Source organism: Littorina saxatilis, linkage group LG17 (assembly GCF_037325665.1).
Source record: "Littorina saxatilis isolate snail1 linkage group LG17, US_GU_Lsax_2.0, whole genome shotgun sequence".
NCBI classification, from domain to species: Eukaryota; Metazoa; Mollusca; class Gastropoda; order Littorinimorpha; family Littorinidae; genus Littorina; species Littorina saxatilis.
In genome coordinates this window covers 41356085-41372227 of record NC_090261.1, presented here as the reverse complement: position 1 = coordinate 41372227, position 16143 = coordinate 41356085, and the positions used below count along the sequence as shown (strand labels likewise).

General features: G+C 40.4%; 2 long non-coding RNA genes across 2 annotated transcripts in view; both read right to left on the bottom strand.

Annotated features, from left to right (window-relative positions):
* Window positions 1-6068, bottom strand: part of LOC138952911 (uncharacterized) — a 142118-nt gene extending 136050 nt beyond the window's left edge. The window contains exon 1 of the long non-coding RNA XR_011451456.1: window positions 5961-6068. This is a non-coding gene — a long non-coding RNA (uncharacterized lncRNA). The remainder of the gene's footprint in view (window positions 1-5960) is intronic.
* Window positions 6069-6901: 833 nt separating this feature from the next.
* On the bottom strand, window positions 6902-15038 carry LOC138952884 (uncharacterized). Its single transcript, XR_011451449.1, has 3 exons — window positions 14507-15038; window positions 13711-13761; window positions 6902-7036 (listed from the first exon to the last, which is right to left on the bottom strand). It is a non-coding gene; the product is annotated as an uncharacterized lncRNA (long non-coding RNA).
* Window positions 15039-16143: the final 1105 nt, after the last annotated feature.

Genomic DNA, 16143 nt, shown 5'->3' with positions numbered 1-16143 from the left:
GTGAGCTAAACATGTCCTTTGTATTCTTGATGAATGCTGTTGCACAATTTTGTCTTTGGGTGACGCACGCGGCAAAAGAAAACACAAACAATTAGACTTCATGTTATACGCCACCGATGCTTGGTGTAATTCGCCACCGCAATTTCACGTCTTGGATGTTATTCGCCACCGCAACTGTCTAATGAATTGCATAATATGTTGAAGAGTTCAGTGATTCTGTCACTTCCAATTGAAAATATTGATTTGACACGTACGCTCACATGGTGACAATCGTACAACACACACTCACCATGTGGTACGAAGGATTAAAGCTGCTATTAGGAAATCAGAATTTGGAAAGATTTTTTTTAAAAATTTTTGCAGATGGGCGGAATTAATTTACAGTTTTGAAATGGTGGAGGAAAACAAACTGGTAGGACCCGGAAGAAAACCACTGACGACAAGCTTTTAATGCATAGCGTAAACCCAAATTCACTTTATGAACTGTCCCGGCAAGGGATTGAACCCGCGGCCAAGGAAATCAAGCGGATCATAGGGGCAGTACGCTATCCATCCTGCCATGTTCAAACCATGCGGAACGTTTTTGTACATTCTTGTATGTGTAGTCGATCTTCCGAATGTAAATGAATGCATAAGAGAACATGAGGACAAACTTTTCATCAGCGTGCCTTCCTAAAAGTGAAATCTCATTGGTGAAAACGTTGGTCTTCATGTTCTGATGTGTCTTTATTTTGCTGCGTAATCTGTTCAGATCATCACTAGCAGTCATCGATGCATTTCCCACTTGTAAATATAGTATTTTTTTCACTCTTACGGGTAAGCACTGTTATATTTCCTATTGATGTCATCATACCCTAAACCTCTTGAATCTCAGTCCCAGGGATTTTTTTTGGGGGGGTCATATATATAAGCACATTCCAGTACATGTGGGTTATACACTCAAGTACAGATAAGCATACTTTTCATACAGAAGAAGAAGAAGAAGAAATACTACAGTTTGATTTGTCAACTCATGGTGCCTTTAAATCCTTTGCATAGGCAACATCACGTCACGCCCCTGAGTTTAAAACTTGCAGCACTAAAGTTAAAATGCTCCTATCAATTGCTGTCAGTTTTGTGACAAAAATAAAGGTTTAAATGCCTCCACGATGTTGATGCGTTTGAAAATAACAATTTGCGTAGTGCGGTGGCGAATAACAAAAAATGCGGTGGCGAGTTACATCTAACATTGAATTGATGCGGTGGCGAATCACAGAGAGTTGTTGACACTCTGTTTTTATCTGCTTCTTGCAAAGTATATATGGAACTATATACAGAGAAACTACACGTGGAGATTCATAAAACATTAAAGTTATCAGTGAACATGTCCAAGAATAACCAGTAATCTCCGTTTTGTTGCATTTGACGCAGAAACTGAAAATATGCCCAAAACATGGGGAAACGAGAAGAAAAACAGATCGTCACGATCACCAGGGCCATCAAAGCATCAAAAAATATATACAGAAATATAGCTAAGGATATAAGTTAGTGAAATGCAACACTTGAGAACATGCTGAGTGCCTAGCATTCTAATAATTTAATTTATCATTCGAGAGACCTACCTCGCAGCTTGCCTCTTCGTCGGCGTGAAGCGATAACAAGTTGCGGTGGCGCAAATTGCAGAGTTACACGATCCACGGCGTGATATTCGCTTCTAAAAACAATGCGGACTTGATCGAATTTTCTGCCTGACCTTCCGCTCAAAAATATTTAATAGAACAGCCAGCCAGCCAGCGACACCAGGCTTTGCGTGCGACGGTGTGCCACTTCGTGTCCTGCGCGACCTAATTAAATTTTTAGCAATCTAGGCATTTGAGTTCACTGGCAAAATTGTCAGAGTTGGTGGCTTGGTGGAAAGCAGCACACCTATGGCCAAAGTGATTCGAGTTCGATTTCCGGCATGGGCGGTCTATTTTTTTTTTTAATTCTTGTTTACTATTGTTTATCCCCGAGTACGCAGTACTAGGGTCCAGCAGACTTTAATTGTGTGTCTGTCTGTGTATCTGTGTGTCTGTCTCGACTAAACAGCTTATTGCTGGGAAACTACTGGGCGCAGTTCGTTCAAAAGTTGATACACTAACTTGATAATAGGTCCGATTGATCGTATTAAAACTTCATAATGTTACCTGGGACCTAAATGCCAAATAATCCACAACAAGAAGGGCAAAGCCCATACGACTCACATGCTTGACCTTGACCTTTACATAACCTTGACCTTCAGGGTCAAGGTCAAATAACTAAACCTAGCAATGACATCATACACTAAGAACTGCTTTACACATTTTTCCTACCAAAATACATGTGACCTTGACCCAAGGTCAAGGTCATCCAAGGTCATGCAACACAAAGCTGTTAATTCAAGACATAGGAAGTACAATGGTGCTTATTGGCTCTTTCTACCATGAGATATGGTCATTTTTAGTGGTTCACTACCTTATTTTGGTCACATTTCATAAGGGTCAAAGTGACCTTGACCTTGATCATATGTGAGCAAATGTGTCTCATGATGAAAGCATAACATGTGCCCCACATAATTTTTAAGCTTGAAACAGTTATCTTCCATAGTTCAGGGTTAAGGTCACTTCAAAATATGTATACAATCCAACTTTGAAGAGCTCCTGTGACCTTGACCTTGAAGCAAGGTAAACCAAACTGGTATCAAAAGATGGGGCTTACTTTGCCCTATATATCGTATATAGGTGAGGTATTCAATCTCAAAAACTTCAGAGAAAATGGGAAAAATGTGAAAAATAGCTGTTTTTTAGACAACATTTATGGCCCCTGCGACCTTGACCTTGAAGCAAGGTCAAGATGCTATGTATGTTTTTTGGGGCCTTGTCATCATACACCATCTTGCCAAATTTGGTACTGATAGACTGAATAGTGTCCAAGAAATATCCAACGTTAAAGTTTTCCGGACGGACGTCCGGACGGACGGACGGACGACTCGGGTGAGTACATAGACTCACTTTTGCTTCGCATGTGAGTCAAAAACGACTCTTAACGGGGGGGAGGTTTGGCGGTGGGAGGCAGTTCGCCAAAAAGAACCGCCGAACACGAGAAAAGCATGCGTATCGCATGCGAGACGATTTGCAAGCCAGCCACTGAGCCAGCGGGTGGGGATTTGGTCTCGGCAAAGAAACTACAATGCAGTGTTTGGTCTCGGTGAGACTGAAAGAGAGACAGAGAGCACGAGAGAGAGCGACAGGGACACAGTGATTCAAGGCGCACAACTCTAGTAAAGTTGTCGTAGCACGTCTGCCTATGGCCAAAGTGATCCGGGTTCGATTCCCGGCATGGGCGGTCTATGTTTTTTATTTTTACATTTAGTCAAGTTTTGACTAAATGTTTTAAAGGTCCTCGTCTACATTTTCTGACAGAAATTGAGATTTGACCACTAAAATGTTTAATCCATTCACTAACACTTTCAAAAAAACACCCCCCTCCGATCAGAAAGGACGGAGCAAGTGTAGCCGTTTGAAAATTCATTGATGTATTCCATCGTAGTAGGATATCCTTATTTGGAACATAATCGTAGTAGGATATCCTTATTTGGAACATAATGTAAACCGGAAGTTTTCAAAGTGCTCAACCACCCAGAATTCCTAGCGGTGAGCAGCCGCTGGCTTGACGAAAGTTCTCTGGTAAGTTCTTTTTATCAATTATGCAATACATTCTTGTCGTATAAGACTTTTAAGTGGCTGCAAACAAGGCTTCATTATGCAACAAAACAGTTTCAAGCAATGTGTTTGCTCTGTTCACGTACTGTGTTCGTCATTCGTAGATTTTAAATCTTAGCCGAGTTGACGCATTTCAGGGAACCTCTCAAAAGTCAGATTTACGCTTTCAGCATTGCACATCACGGTACTTTGTTTTATGGCGGTTTACAAAGAGGCTCTGCTTAATGATTCGGTTCAGGAATTAAGGAGTCATCATAAAAATAAAGCAAAAGCATAGGTCTAACGCTAACTGAATGTTTCGAGAGGCACAGTTCCGACACAGTGACACACGTACTCTGACAATGAAATCTAAAACGCTTGCAATCGATCTAAATTTGTATTTCTGCACACACAAAACATTTCGACTACAAAATAAGGATCGGAATAAAAAAAAAAGGTATTTTCCAACAAGAGTCCTTGATTTGTGTGCTTTCATTTATAATGAGTTTACGCCGGTAGACTACTACCCGCAACATCGATGTCAGAATCGCCATTGATTTTCCTGCAAGACTGACTAACAACTACAGATCTAACTGAATCAGTTGAATCAGAGATCTAGATTCTCCGGTCGAATCTTAGAATGCAGCTGGTTTTTATTTTTGTATTTCTTAGGTCTATATGTGTGCCGTATGTGTGTAAAATGTGCGTGTTTGTGTGTATGTGTAAAATGTGCGTGCGTATGTCTGTAGATGTGTGTGTTTGTGCGTGTGTGTGTGCATGTGTGTGTACGTAGATGCGTGCGTACGCGCGTGCGTGCGTGTGTCAGTGTGTGTGTGTGTGACATTCACGTGGTAGTACGAGTGATTGAGTGAATCGGAGTATCTGTACGTGTTTGTTTTCTTATACCTGATCATGTTTTCTTATACCTGATCATGTTTTAGACGATTCATGTATGCATTTATAGTTCTTAAAAATGCCAAACGTGTAACTCATACATTTGCCCCTTATGGCATAAATAAACTAACACTGTACTGTATTGCATGGTAGGTATAAGCCACGTATTTTATTCAGTTATGATTCATGTCCGTCAAGTATAACCGTTTGTCCATGTCTTTTAACAGTTTTGTTTTGTTGTTTCTTTTTTTTTCTGCAAAAGCTGTCCATTTCGATACTCAGGTCGAACAAAGTACGCTTATCTCATGTCTCAACTCTGAGCTAAACATCGTCTCCACCGGTCAGAAGAGGCAGGGCAGGGCCAGCAGGTGCGGCAGTGTTACATTGTTTGTCAGCGCAATCGGGAATCAAGGACCAGACATGGGATTCCGAAAAAGTGATAATTAAGGAAAAAGAAGGTGGGGGTCTGGGGGCTGCAGAAGGCCCCCAGTAGGGTCCAGGGGCGACGCCCCTGGTTTTTAGTGTTTTAGACACACAAAAATGGCCCTGAAATGCATATTTCAGCTTAATCATAGCCCCCCCTTCCTTCCCATGTTTCTCAAATTAATTTTACGCTAAGACTCAAAATAAGGAGGAGAAAGATAGATAGATAGATAGAGAGAGAGAGAGAGAGAGAGAGAGAGAGAGAGAGAGAGAGAGAGAGAGAGAGAGAGAGAGAGAGAGAGAGGCGGGGGATGGGGGGAGGGGGGGTGGTGGCGTGTGACTGTGTGGTTTCAATTTTCTTACCTTGTCGGTTCCAAACGACCCCAGTGACTGATTACCCGACTGGGTTTTCAGGATAGTCAGGTGCTTGTTGCTTTTCAAGTGGCTTTTGAGGGCAGTCTTTCCATTGGAGCCGTAGTTGATAACATTAACATCGTTGCACAAAGTGCACTGAGCTTTTCCCGGCAAGTTGATTTTAGCAAAAGCATCGCCAACTTTCAGTTTCACGTCTTGTGTCTTCTGGCCTTTCTCGTATTTCCAGCTCAATGATACAACTTCATCGAGCCAGTCGAATCTCCAGAGATTTTTCTTGTACTTCTGCTGGTCAATTTCCCGGGCTAGAACGGTTTCGTCTCGCTTTAGCTTCCTCATCATTTTGGCAGGTGGCTCGAAGCGATGTAAAAATGGCGCCGAATCATTCTCATACGGTATGCTTATACTGAATCCCCGATAGCTACGTTGAAACGGTGACTGTAGGAGACAAAGAGCGCGTTCCCATACGGATCGACTAGCAACAGTCTGACCGTTTTAGGAACCAACCGTTCAAGAATAGTATGGAATGGAGCGTTGCGATCAGCGGACCGGCCGAAAAACTTGGGTCTATACCTACATATACCCCAAAATTTTCTCAGCGGATTTGCACGAATCTCAAGAATGATCCCTGGAGCCTAAAAATTTACGGAATTCCGTACATTTACGGAAGAATCCCATGTCCTTAGGACACAGAGTCCGCATGCGGACAGCAACTCAAGAATCAAGAAGCTGCCGCCAAGAGTTATCGGGAAGAAAGATCCAGTCTCTTAGTCTTACAGTGAGTTTGTGTAGTTACAAATGTAATGGTTTGAAGATTTCTTCTCTCTGTTATTGCTTGAGTGCTTATGTTAATTTCAGTTATTCAAGTATGGGCTGTATATTGTAAATGCGTGTGTGTGCATGAGAGAGAGAGAGAGAGAGAGAGAGAGAGAGAGAGGGGGGGGGGGGGGCGGTGGTGACACACTATACTTCCGTTTGCTGTTTAAAAGGATACTTACAAAATCGACAATCCCATCAATCAGTCGAGACACAATTTATTAACAACAGAATTTTAATTATATACCAACTTATTTAATGCATACACTCTTACATATGTATACATCTGAATGCATAAAGCACACACACACAAACATGTACAAAGTACCCCCCCCCCCCCCCAAAAAAAAAAAAAAAAAAAAAAACCATGCCACCCATTAAAATGCTGATAACTCATGAATTACTTATGCAACTTACTTCAAATTTGGTGTACATTGGCCTGAGATATGGGATGATAATTCCACAAAGTTTCATGAATGCCGGTCAAGTGCGCATGGCTTATAATTATATCTATATGCCGCTGGTTTCATAATACTACATCTACTAAAAGTAAAACAGATAAAATGGATAAAAATTTGAATGCATCACATTATTTCATGACAATAGGACTTTTAACTGTGTTGGTCAGAACATGATTAACGAGATGACCGCGGGGGAGCTAGCTGGTCCTGTCCATTGCTGAGCTGCTCGCTCCCATCCCCGGTTTTGGGCATGGCCTGCAGAGGATCCTTCCCAGAGGAGCCTACTTCAAGTGCAGCCACATGTCCTTCCAGGTGTGTTTGTCACCACTACTAAGATAGGTGAAGGGAGGTTGATAACCACCCGTCAAAGACCTGTAATTACAAAAATAGTACTTAAAAATCTGAAACAGTTTCAAAACTGTTAGCACACTGCTGTTAATCGCCATAAGTTGTGCATGACTCGACTATGATGTGCCGTAATTATGCATTAAAATTATGATGAAAAAACAACAACCTGAAAAGTGATGGGCGTGTCAGGATAGGGCGGATAATCGTTATATGAAATCTTTAGAAATGTGTCCTGTTTCAGTTATTAATCTTTAAATGTTATAACAACATCCTGGAAATTCACTTCGTAATACTAAAGTAGAAATGGCCCAGTCAGGCTGATTTTTTGGCAAATACAGGTTGACCTTAAAAAAATGCAACCCTCAAAAATGTTAATAACTTCTACATCTGTTGACCAAATCACTTTATATCTGGGGGACATAAACTTAAGCCTATGCATGACCCTTCCACATCTTGGCAACTTTTTTTTTTGAAATAGCACAAAAGTCTGACCATTTGATCTACAAAATTGCCCCTTTGTGAAAGTGTCACGGTAGCTGAAGTTTATGTCACCCAAATATAAAGTGATTCGGTCAACAGATGTAGAAGTTATTAGCATTTTTGAGGGTTGCATTTTTGGGGGGTCACCTGTCACCCAGTCTTCTTCAAATTGGCAAAACAACACTGCTAGGCACAACAGCTGAAACAAATCAATTTGTGTGGGCAAAAAATGAGTTGTTCTTCAATTTGAGATAATAAAAAAATAAAAAAAACAGGGTCACTCTTGCTCACACAATCAAATCTGCATCCAAATCAGTATGTGTTGTTCACATATATCTTGTCTAACATGGACGCTAAGGCATGCTGAGCGGTGTAGGTGTCAATACTCTCAGCAGGCATAAAAGGCAATTTTGAAGCCATTTTAGCGGGTAATAAGACAAAGAATGGTACATTTGAGTAACTCGCAAACGCATTGCCTTCAAACTTTCGGAGATTTGTGTCAACACATGTCGTAAAGTACACACGAAATCTCAAGTCATGTGAGGTATTAGTTCTGTTGTTATGCGACATCCCAGAAAGAGTTTTAAAAATAAAGATGTACCCTGTCCGATTGAACAGAATCTTTTTTAGAATTAGCATGCATTTAGAAAAATGAAAGCTTCAATTTACCCTTAAATTTAATACAGTTTCACAAATGGCTGTTCAAAGTGCACTTGTTTAAACGCACACACACATTTTTGGAAAATGCTTTTTCAAGAGCCATTGATCAGTTAAGCGTGTTGGCAGTGAGCTTTGCTATGCGTAGGCCGACATTTGCGCTCAGCGCTCTGAATGAGTCAACTTCTTAAAAAAACTACTTTCGCGTTGAAATCCTCATACCACCCATGTCTGATAAAATATGTACATGAAATTTGAGTATGTGGCGCATCTGTCATTGTTCTTGAAGATTTCAACAAATAAAATTTGTTCAATGATTCAGCAAAAACCTATCGTCAATTTAAGAACTGTTTCTGATATGACAAATAACAGCAGACCTAATGTCTCAAATTACTTGAAATTCCGAAAGTACTTTACAACATGTGTTAGATCAACTCTCCGAAAGTTTGAAGGCAACGCGTTAGCGAGTTACTGTTAACCCGTGGTTTGTAAAAATGTAAAAACATTTTACAAATCACGTCGAACCTAAAACCGCGATTTGTAAAAATGTAAAAATATCGCATTCCACAAAGTAATGCATGCCTTTTATTTTTATTAATTTTTCTTGTTTAGAGCCTCTACGCTGAGTGGTGGGGGTGGTTTTAGTTCCACATCCCATGTTGGTGCAATCCCATTTTGCCACCGTCCCATTTTTTGCCCCATCCCATTTTTGCGACATTTCACAAGCCAAGCGTCGTTTTACAAACATGTCATAACAATAGCGCGACATCCCATTTTGACACCATATCCCATTTGGCCGCCATGCCGTCTCACCGCATTCCATTTTCCCCCCATCCCATTGTCGCGACATTTCACAAGCCAAGCGTCATTTTACTACCGTGTCATAACAATAGCGCGACATCCCATTTTGACACCATCCCATTTGGCCGCCATCCCATTTTTGACTCACATGCGAAGCAAAAGTGAGTCTATGTACTCACCCGAGTCGTCCGTCCGGCCGTCCGGAAAACTTTAACGTTGGATATTTCTTGGACACTATTCAGTCTATCAGTACCAAATTTGGCAAGATGGTGTATGATGACAAGGCCCCAAAAAACATACATAGCATCTTGACCTTGCTTCAAGGTCAAGGTCGCAGGGGCCATAAATGTTGTCTAAAAAACAGCTATTTTTCACATTTTTCACATTTTCTCTGAAGTTTTTCAGATTGAATACCTCACCTATATATGATATATAGGGCAAAGTAAGCCCCATCTTTTGATACCAGTTTGGTTTACCTTGCTTCAAGGTCAAGGTCACAGGAGCTCTTCAAAGTTGGATTGTATACATATTTTGAAGTGACCTTGACCCTGAACTATGGAAGATAACTGTTTCAAACTAAAAAATTATGTGGGGCACATGTTATGCTTTCATCATGAGACACATTTGGTCACATATGATCAAGGTCAAGGTCACTTTGACCCTTATGAAATGTGACCAAAATAAGGTAGTGAACCACTAAAAGTGACCATATCTCATGGTAGAAAGAGCCAATAAGCACCATTGTACTTCCTATGTCTTGAATTAACAGCTTTGTGTTGCATGACCTTGGATGACCTTGACCTTGGGTCAAGGTCACATGTATTTTGGTAGGAAAAATGTGTAAAGCAGTTCTTAGTGTATGATGTCATTGCTAGGTTTAGCTGAAGGTCAAGGTCATGTAAAGGTCAAGGTCAAGCATGTGAGTCGTATGGGCTTTGCCCTTCTTGTTTATTTATTCTTCTTGCCAAGCCTCACTATACTACTATACTGCGTTATTCAACTAAGAAGACATGGGGCCCGGGTAGCTCAGGTGGTAGAGCACTAGACTTGTGATCGAAAGGTCGCTGGTTCGAATCCGGGCCGGGACGGACACGTGTCAACTTTATGTGCAGACCCAGAGACGGTATCCATCTCCCACCCCCGTGTCACCACAATTGCACGTTAAAGATCTTGGTCATTCTACCATAAGTGCAGATGGCTGATACCACCTAAACACGCATACATCAAAAGCCGTGAGGGCGTAAAAACTCGAATCGTATAAACCAATTCATGTCCAATATAGGCAATTAAGACCTGACGGACAATAAGCCCCTTATAAAAAAAAGGAAGACATTCCGTTTACGCCAAATCCCATTTTTGCCACAATCCAAAATGTCACGAATAGGGATGGCGGCGAAATGGGATGACGGCATGGCGACAAAATGGAATGTGGCGCTAGTGGTATGACACGGTGGTAAAATGACACTTGGCCTGTGAAATGTCGCGAAAATGGGATGGGGGCAAAATGGGATAACGGCGAAACGGGATTGCGCCAAAAGGGGATGTGGAGCTAATGGTACATGATATGGTGGTAAAATGACACTTGGCCTGTAAAATGTCGCGAAAATGGGATGGAGGCGAAATGGGCTAACGGCGAAACGGGATTGCGCCAAAATGGGATGTGGAGCTAATGGTACATGATATGGTGGTAAAATGACACTTGGCCTAAGAAATGTCGCCAAAATGGGATGGGGGCGAATTGGGATAACGGCGAAAGGGGACTAATAGATCCCTTGACTTTGGGGTAGTGCGACTCTGTCACTGCTAGCTTTCCACTGGGAGGAAGCGACCGGAATTTCCCAACGATGAATGAAAATAAAAATAAAAAATAAAAATCTTAAAATTAACAGTAACAGAGTCGCGCTACCCCAAAAGTCAAGGGATTTCGTATTCGTCCCTTGACTTTGGAGTTGACAAGAAAATATCGGGCGCAAAAACGTGATTTCTAAAAATGTTTACCGTGATTTGTACAATTTTTTTGTCTCATTACCCGCTAATGCGGCTTTAAAAACTGCCTTTTATGCTTGCTGAGAGGATTGACACCTACACCGCTCAGCATGCCATAGCGTCCATGTTAGACAAGATATGTGAACAAAACTTACTGATTTGGATGCAAATTTGATTGTTTTGTCTAAGAACATGCTAAACATGTTTTGTTTTAGCAGTTCTGATTCGTTGTCAATTTTAACGCGGGAACCTTGATTTTGCGAATTTGATTTTGGGGTGTGTTTGTGTTGTAGGCTTCACTGTATCGACACTACGTCATGTAAACTCAATCTGTTTTCTGAATAAGTTAGGGGCATAAAAGGCCTTTCCAGTCATATAATTGGTTTTACGATAAACGGCCTCATCATAAAGATCTGCCCTCAAACGCATCTGTAAAGTTTTTTTTATGACGAGTAGTGTAGAACAATCACCATCTTGCACATCTGATCGCAAGATTATGCATCCCCGAAAAATTCTGCTATGTCTCCGGCGCATCAGTATCTGTCCGAAGTGTTTGAAAACAACTAATTACAACACACACACCCCCCCTCCCAACCTCCACCACCACCCCCACCCCCTCCCAACCTCCACCACCCCCCCTTCCCACCTCCACCACCACCACCACCCCCCCTTCCCACCCAAGAAAAAAAAAGAAGAAAAGAATAAACACATTGATAAATACAAGGAGAAGGAAAGAATTAATTTACTTTTTTTTTCAATTGTTTTTGATAACAAATCTATTGCTTCTAGGTCATCATTATCAGGCCGATGATTAAACCAAAGCTTAGTCACGGAAATGCATATATGGACTAAAAATGACGTGTTCTTTCTTGCAGGACAATGGCTTGGACACTTATGACTTCATCCTGAATCGGCAGAGCAGCGATGTATTCTTACATGGATGCCATGGACGCCTTCCACCTAGCGGGCACACAGATGGTTCACAAATCTACCCACTTGTATATTGCATACCCACCCCCTCACTCTCAACCATTGCTCCTTCAGTTCTGTAGTAAAACATAGAGCGATCATTTCTGAAAATATTGTAAGACATTAGCTTCTTTACTTCTGCAGCTGCATCAAAACACACACACACACACACACACACACACACACACACTTGATACCGATGCCACATTTCAAGTAATCGGGCTGCATGTATATTTGTTGTCTTCTGACACGGCTATGCATGCTAAAGTCCACAATCAGAATGGCAGGAGCTATTGGAAAACCCGTTTTCTTTTTTTTTGCATTTTACGGTAAATACATTTTTGTCTTTGATCTTCAGACTTCCATAACAGTTCTCTAAATGTCTTGAGAATACGCCTGAAACGTTACATGAACCAAAACAACCGAAAAACAAACGCTGTGCATAGGGAACACAAATATCGATGATAATCTGCTAATAATTTAGCAGGGAGTATCAGCCGGGACATTATTTATTATTCTGAATAGATCAACATTCATATATGCATCAAGTGTACTAATTGATCCTGCTAAATAGTTGTATTTGTTTGTGACTGATGCACTTTTTATTCACTTTGCACATGTATCACGTAAGACAAATCAAGGGAGGTAATTTTGCTCGGATTAGATGGTTCCCTCCCCTGATAACAAAAGCACACAAATTAATTTCCCCCACCCCTTCTCGTATGTGTTATTCAGACGTTTTGTTGGTTTTTGTTGAATATTGATGTGAAAGGTTCAGTCCTTCCCGAGTAAACTATTCGATTTACAGTCTCAGAACAGACCAGGCCTGAAAAGACCATCGCTAAACACATCAACTAATCAGCCTGGGTGCAGTTTGTGATTGTTTTTTATTGACTGATTTGTGAACGAACTCAAGCAGGAATCTGTGATGATAACACATCAAAATAAATTATCACTTTGCGCATGAAGCAGCCAGGTTGTCGAATCTAAGTCTTTGTTCATGTACAATCTTGTCTAAATCTGAGATGGTGAGCCAAAAGCTTTCATGGGAACGACTGTGCCTTTCTGTGTCTCTCAATTTTTACACCACTTGCTACTCATGATTGCATGACACTAAGAACAGGCAAGATGTGGATATCGTGGTTTTAATGATACATTCGGACATACAAATGGTTACCGCTGTTTTCTTAGATACGTGTGATCTCTCTTTCTTCCTCTGGTCCTTTCTTTGTGATATTATTTAGCCTGAAGTTTGTTGCAACTATTGGTCCGCTTGCATTTCTTGTTATAGTAATTGTGGATATGTTATTTAATTTGTCTGTGTTCCCTTATTATGTTGTCACTGTCAGCTTGATGAATAAAGGCTATGAGAAAAAAAAATGTTACCCTTCACTATTAGCTATTATACTAAATATTTCTGATACCTTGACCAAATACGATGTTTATTTTTGCGTGTTCTCGTTTTTTCAGAGCGAACACACACACACACACACACACACACACACACACACACACACACAGAGACAGTCTCTCTTTCTCTCTCTCTCTCTCTCTCTCTCTCTCTCTCTCTCTCTCTCTCTCTCTCTCTCTCTCTCTCTCTCTCTCTCTCTCTCTCTCTCTCTCTCCCACACACACACACACGTACACGTATATACACACACACACACACACAGTTTCAATGTTAAAAACTTGAAACAGTATCCCTGTAGCATCGATGAAGGTTGTGTACAGGAACATCATAAAAGCTTGCTTAAAAACGGACTCGCTGTAATCGAATAAAACAGCTTTCGAATAAAATAGCTTACCGTTGCTTGCTCAAACTGCGGCTTCCTTGTCCACATTCCTGGCGCACAGATCTGCAATGTGCAACGTTACTGTTGAATACACACAATTTATGTTGAAGTCAGAGGGCACAGACAGACATATCCCCCCCCCCCCCCTCCCCCCCTACACACACACACACACACGCGCGCGCGCGCGACTGCGTGAAGATGCACGTCACCTTATCATTTAATCACACAATGTAAAAACGTGGTGGTTAAAACTGAATAGTATCATGAATCTCTGAAGAGAATTTTTTTTTCAACAGTCGTTCTTGTAAGGCACACGCAGATTGAATGTAGCTGAAGCCATACCGTAAAAACTAAGAACAGATCTATAAGATTCTAAAAAAAATGTGACATTTTAGTTCTATTCATCTGGATGAGCTTGATCTGTCCATAGATGACGAGTTAGCGATACCGTCTGTATAGATCTATGATCTGTCCGAAGTAGAATCGGCCACTGAAAATGTAACTCCCCCCTCCCTTTCCCACGACACACACCACGACACGACACTAGCTGAGAAAAGGAAAAAGTGTGGAGGAATACACAATGTAAAAACCAAATCTAAAAGTAAGCCCGGTTTAAGATTTCAAACCGCCTTTGAGTATGAAATGTTCGGACGCGCCCTTTCAGCCTACAGTGAAATGGTAATCATGTACGTACAAGCTTTGTTTCAGAACTGTGAAACGTAATAACTAGGTTTGAATTCAAATATACAAGTAAAGTTAATGGAAGATCAAAGTAAAGGTTGGGTGTAATGTCAACAATTATACTTACATTCCGTTTCAGCATGCTCTTCCACAGGAAAAACTCCCAGGGCTTTGTCCTGCTTGCGATTTTGCCAAAAGTACTTTGAGCACACCCCCGACGTAACTTTCAATGAGCATCATAGTGTTTTTGCCACTTGCCGGTTGAATTTGGCGCCTAATTCCAACTTCGCTGCATCTCAGGGTTGTTTCTGGTCCCCCAAATGTACACATTCAGACCTATGCCGCCCTGATCGATCACAATTTTGCTTTTTACGTAACTGGCGCAAGATGGCAGACATTTTTGGACCATAAATGACTCTTTGCGCATGCGCCGCGAATAATTTGATTGGTCGATATTTTTAGGCAGAGCACATGGTCTCAGAAAACAGAAAAGTAAACATTGGAAGCGTGAGTCACGCTCCCAAAAAATAGAAACTTTTTTTACATATATGTTTTTTTCTGTAACTTTTTGCCCCATGGTTCATTCATCATCTGAAATAACTTTTTAGCGAAATCTAACCATACGATTATTGGAAAAAAGTCAAAATGTAGACGACCACCTTTAACATAGAGGGGGAATCGAGACGAGGGTCGTGGTGTATGTGTGTGTGTATGTGTAGAGCGATTCAGACTAAACTACTGGACCGATCTTTATGAAATTTGACATGAGAGTTCCTGGGTATGAAATCCCCATACGTTTTTTTCATTTTTTTTATAAATGTCTTTTATGACGTCATATCCGGCTTTTCGTGAAAGTTGAGGCGGCACTGTCACGCTCTCATTTTTCAACCAAATTGGTTGAAATTTTGGTCAAGTAATCTTCGACGAAGCCCGGATTTTGGCATTGCATTTCAGCTTGGTGGCTTAAAAATTAATTAATGACTTTGGTCATTAAAAATCTAAAAATTGTAAAAAAAAATAAAAATTTATAAAACGATCCCAATTTACGTTCACCTTATTCTCCATCATTTTCTGATTCCAAAAACATATAAATATGTTATATTTGGATTAAAAACAAGCTCTGAAAATTAAATATATAAAAATTATTATCAAAATTAAATTGTCGAAATCAATCTAAAAACACTTTCATCTTATTCCTTGTCGGTTCCTGATTCCAAAAACATATTGATGTGATATGTTTGGATTAAAAACACGCTCAGAAAGTTAAAACAAAGAGAGGTACAGAAAAGCGTGCTATCCTTCTTAGCGCAACTACTACCCCGCTCTTCTTGTCAATTTCACTGCCTTTGCCATGAGCGGTGGACTGACGATGCTACGAGTATACGGTTTTGCTGAAAAATGGCATTGCGTTCAGTTTCATTCTGTGAGTTCGACAGCTACTTGACTAAATGTTGTATTTTCGCCTTACGCGACTTGTTTCTTTTTTAATTCTTGTTTACTATTGTTTATTATGAACGTTTTAATGTTTTATTTTACCCTAATAATTTTTTTGATTGTGTAAAATAAATAAAAATAAAAAAAAAATTTAAATCCAAGTGATCCGGGTTCGATTCCCGGCATGGGCGGTCTATTTTTTTTAATTTTTTTTTTCTTTAATTCTTGTTTACTATTGTTTATCATGAACGTTTTAATGTTTTATTTTACTCTAATAATTTGTTTAATTGTGTAAAATAAATTAAAAAAAAATATTTTTTTTTAAATCCA